This window comes from Brachycentrus maculatus, unplaced genomic scaffold (genome assembly GCF_059751285.1).
Source record: "Brachycentrus maculatus isolate JH-2025_06_01 unplaced genomic scaffold, ASM5975128v1 h1tg001067l, whole genome shotgun sequence".
NCBI classification, from domain to species: Eukaryota; Metazoa; Arthropoda; class Insecta; order Trichoptera; family Brachycentridae; genus Brachycentrus; species Brachycentrus maculatus.
This window is the reverse complement of record NW_028281773.1, coordinates 1-5,253: the sequence shown is the minus strand read 5'-3', so window position 1 is coordinate 5,253 and position 5,253 is coordinate 1. Positions and strand designations below refer to the sequence as shown.

Sequence of the window (5,253 nt, the reverse complement as noted above, 5' to 3'; positions counted from 1 at the left end):
TAACATATCAAAGTGCTTTCAACTTATCTCCAAAAGTCAATTCTCTTGTGAATCGATACTATTGCTCGACTTTAAGTTTGGCCTTGCCGAGATCATTCTCCGCTATGAAATCATTGCCCCTTTGTATCAACTAATTGACATCTTTATTGCGGAGGTATTATTAGGCGAGTATAATGTTGAGTGCCATGAAGTAGTCAGTATATTTATGATACTTGACAGTACCTGTTAGCTGCACTATGTTCCCGAAAATGTAGGCCATGTCGCACTGGGCAATGTGGTCCATTTTGTTGATCATTAGGGCTTTTGCTTTCGGGTTTGCCTTTAAAACCCTTTAGAGCAGACTCTCGAGATAATAGACTTATGGGGCTTACTGGTAGAAGTAGTTGCTATTTATGATTAGAATATTTTAGTTTTGGAGGTTTTGGAAGTTGTTCTCTCTTAATGGAAAGAGCCATGGATCGAAGCATATTATTTTCTTAAATAGTTTTACCTTGTTGTACTTCTATGACTTGAGTCCGGATTTTGATGCCAGGACTGTGCATCCGCCATAGGAGTGGCCGCCGAGGATAACCTAATCGATTGTATTGAAGTTTTATATTGTCTATTGGAGCAGTTTTTCCTCCAGAACATGCTCAATGACTTTTCTAACTTCTGCAACCCGAATTTAGAGATCACGATGTCTCAAACCTTGCACATACTCTCGAATAAAACCCAGATCTTCTGACCCACAGTTCAAATAATTCACGCACACTTCGTCGTTGACATGGTTCGGACATATGACTGTGTAGCCGTGAGTGGCCCAGTTTGCGCAGAATGACGAATAGGCATTGAGATGAGCTCCGAGTCCATGAGAAAATATGATAATTTTATTCTTAAAACTATTTTGCTCGTCATTGAGATATGGAGCGTCTCCTTCGACTGGCATCCAGATCTTTTCAACGTAGGAGACAGCAAACTTGAAGAGCTGATAAGGCAGCCTTTTCATTTTGGGGTCAACATAGAATATCTCATATAAGGTCTTATTGTAGGCTTTTTCGGCAACCCATTACACTTTGGTGCCCTTCTGGTCGGTGGGGTAAAAGACTGAAACAAGCATTTATTTGTCATCATGCATTATCTTGGTGTATTTGTGTCCAGCCATGTATCTACCCTTTAAGGGCACATTAATGTGGAATATTCGTAGCGCGAACATGACGACTCCTGTCAGAGTAATGAGCAGAGCTTGAACCAAAGAGAACTGGAAGATTTCAATCAAAATGATAATGATCAATAGGGGTGTGATTGGCCTTCCCCCTTCGAATTTCAGGCTGAGAAGCAAGATTGTCACGGATATGGTCATATAAACTGCGAACTCCTGCTCATAGATCAGCTCAATGAAGAAGAATAAGATAAGGATTTTTTCGATCGGATACGTGAAGCTTTTCATCAATTGCCAAAATAGATAATTAATTTGCCTGATATCAATATCACCATAAATAAAATATATCTGGCCATACACGAACAATAGTACTCTTAATGAATACTCCAACATACATACATGCATATACCATAACTGTATTGAGTTTGAATAACCCATTATATGGTATTTTTTAGATATCTATTAATTAATGGTTGTGAAACAATCAGGATGAGATTAATTTCCTTAGGACGTAATGCAAAATTCCTCCGTTTTTAAAATATTCAATTTCTACGTCTGTGTCCAATCGGAGCTTGGCTTTGAAGGACTTTCCATTGCTGGCCTTAACTGTGATGATATCGTGGACTTTTATTTTCTCAGGGAGCTCGATAGTGAATTGTTCTTTTCCTGTGAGTTCTAAATTTATATAACTTTGTACCTAGCTTATCAGCGGATTCGCCATTTGTGAATTCGAGAGGGATGATTCCCATTCCAACGAGATTGCTTCGGTGGATTCTCTCGAAAGACACAGCAATAACTGCCTTGATTCCTTGGAGGTATGGGCCTTTGGCTGCCCAATCTCTTGATGAACCTGAACCATATTAGGCTCCAGCTAAGATTATCAATGGATGTCCTTCTGACTTGTATTGGAATGCTGCATCAGCAATGTCCATTATCTTCCCAGTCGGAACATGGACAGTCTGTGGGCCAACTTTATCCACGAGTTTATTGATGATTCTTGTGTTCGCAAATGTTCCTCTCGCCATAATCTCATCATTTCCTCTCCTTGCTCCATAAGTGTTGAAATCGACGGGGCTCACATTTCTATCTTTCAGGAACCTCGCAGCAGGCGATGTCTTCGAGATATTACCGGCAGGAGAAATATGGTCGGTTGTAATAGAGTCTCCGAATGAGCATAATACGTATGCATTTTTGATATTTTCTACTTTTGGCAATGTCTTTTCGGTGGTTTGGAAAAAGGGAGGGTTATGGATGTAAGTAGACTCCGCCTTCCATGGGTATTGAACCGATTTAGTGACTTGAAGGCCATTCCATTTGTCATTTCCTTGAGAGATTCTTGCATATACTTCACTGAACATTGTCTGGGTAACGCTCTTCGTGACAATCTCTCTCACCTACGATCTGGTTGGCCAGATATCTTTAAAGTAGACATCTTTACCATTTTTATCTTTCGCGATAGGCTCATTTTCGAAATCTAAGTCCATTCGGCCGGCAATAGCATAAGCGACAACTAATGCTGGAGAAGCCAAGTAATTGGCCTTGATCAAGGGATGAATTCTTGCTTCGAAATTTCTGTTTCCTGAGAGAACAGCTGCTGCAACACAGTCCGATTGAGAAATAGCATCAGTGACTTCCGGTGATAAATCTCCAGAATTACCAATGCATGTCATGCAACCATATCCGGCAGTTGTGAACCCAATTTTATCCAGATATTGTGAAAGCCCTGATTTATCCAAATATTCTGTAACGACACCAGACCCTGGGGATAAACTGGTTTTAATATGAGAGCTGATCTGGATTCCTTTCTCCACTGCCTTCTTAGCAACGAGGCCAGCAGCAACCATAGAATCAGGGTTTGAAGTATTTGTGCATGAAGTTATCGCAGCTAAGACGACTGAACCATGTCTAAGAGTATGCTACTTTCCACCTTGCTTGAATTTATGCTCCATTTTAACTTTGTCCGCAGTAACTCCGAAGCCCTTGAACCCGACCTTGTTGGGAACACACTCTTGGAAATCTTGTTTGACTCTGGCCAGTTAAATACGATCATGAGGTCTTTTCGGACCAGAAATGCATGGATCGACCTTCGATAGATCTAGTTCAAGAGAGTCAGTGAAAGTTATTTGTTCGTTTGCATTGTAATCCTTCATAAGTCCTTGCTGCTTCAGTGTTTATTATATAATTGCAATTCGGTCAGCGCTCCTGTTGGTTAATCGAAGGTAGTTCACGGATTATTTATCTGTTGGGAAGTATCCGACTGTTGCTCCGTATTCTGGTGCCATATTTGAAATAGTAGCTCGATCTGCCAGAGAAAGTGTCGCGCATCCTGGACCATAAAATTCGACAAATTTACCAACAACTCCTTTTTTTCGAAGCATGTTGGTGACTTGAAGAACTAAATCTGTCGCTGTGATGTGTTCACGTAGTTGGCCGGTTAGCCTAAAGCCAATAACTTCTGGTAAGACCATTGAAATGGGTTGTCCTAACATGACTGCCTCAGCTTCCAGACCTCCGACACCCCATCCTACAATTCCCAAACCATTGATCATAGTCGTATGAGAATCAGTTCCGACGACTGAGTCAGGGTAGACAACTCTTTGAGCATTTTCTAAAACGACTCTAGCAAGATACTCCAAGTTCACTTGATGGACAATGCCGCTTCCTGGAGGCACAATTCTGAAATTGTCGAAAGCAGTTGAGCCCCATTTCAAGAACTCAAATCTTTAGTAATTCCTCTTGAATTAAATTTATTAGTTTTCTTTCCAGGCATCTCGAACTCCAGCAACGTCGACTTGTACACTGTGGTCGATGACTAAATCGACTGGGCATAAGGGGTTAATCTTTCTAGGATCGGCTCCGAGTCGAGCAACTGCATCTCTCATCGCTGCCAAATCAACGACGGCTGGGACTCCTGTGAAGTCCTGAAGAATAACTCTAGCTGGTTTGAAAGGGATCTAAATTTGAGATTTAGAAAGTTTTTCCCAGTTGAGGATGTTCTCAACATCCTTGGATTTGACCTAAAATTCATCACAGTTTCGAACTGCGCTCTCGAGCAACACCCTGATACTATATGGGAGCTTTTAGAATTTAGGATCCTTCAGGGCAAGAAGGTTATAAAAAGTAAGATCCTTCCCGACCTTCAAAGTCTGAGCGACTTTTTGAAAAGGGTTCGGCTTTGATTGCGAGAAATTTCGAGCAAGTGATAATCTTTTCATTGACTCTTCTCTGCACACCACTCAAATATTAAATATTTCAATTAATTTTTAAAAACGATTCCATATAACCTAAGAGCAATTCATGCTATCCCTACAATGAGCCACACAGATAGATCACTCTCGGCTTTTCTTTAATTTCGTGCTATCTGCCGATTCATGCTTAAATTCCTACGAAGGCAACTCATACGAATTAATATACAGCATGAGCAATGACGTAATAAAATAATTCTCGCTATTTGAAGAATGATGATAAGTTTTTGTTAGTATAATAATTAGTATAGAATCAATAAATTTATTGATTATATTTGCAATGAGCTCCCGTCCAAGAAATAAAAATTCCAAACATTAAAAAACGAAAACAAAGCACGAAGATTGGGTTTGCAAACTATGCCGAAATCTGAATTATTCTTTTCGGGTTTAATGTACTTGTTTAAGGGACTTAGGCAATAGATGTCACATGCAGTTGAGAGATTTCAATTATACGCAAACTAACCTTGCCAATGAATAAATGCATCTCGAGCAATGCAGCGACAATCATTATGCAGAACAATAAACCCATGTTGAAGCAATACAGGGCCCTAACTTTCCGAACTATGTGTTCCTAGCGATATCGGATGAAATGCCAGCCGACTAAATCTTCGAATCTTCCCGAGAAGGAGGAGATTTATATCAATTAAAATGGATATAAAAAATTATAGATTGAGGAAATTCTCATGATTTTTCAGATTTAACATAGATTCGAAATACTATTATGGACAAATGTATCATATATTTATTGTGATATTTTATTGATCGGCCCATCTTTTGTTTCTCTGTGTTTTACTGGGGTTGGGGTTGGGGTTGGGGTTGGGGTTGGGGTTGGGGTTGGGGTTGGGGTTGGGGTTGGGGTTGGGATTGGGA

At 40.1% G+C, this 5,253-nt stretch overlaps 1 pseudogene; it reads right to left on the bottom strand.

Moving 5' to 3' along the window:
• Window positions 1–1,045: 1,045 nt before the first annotated feature.
• On the bottom strand, window positions 1,046–4,359 carry LOC148299577 (putative cytoplasmic aconitate hydratase pseudogene; annotated as a pseudogene).
• Between the last annotated feature and the right edge of the window lie 894 nt (window positions 4,360–5,253).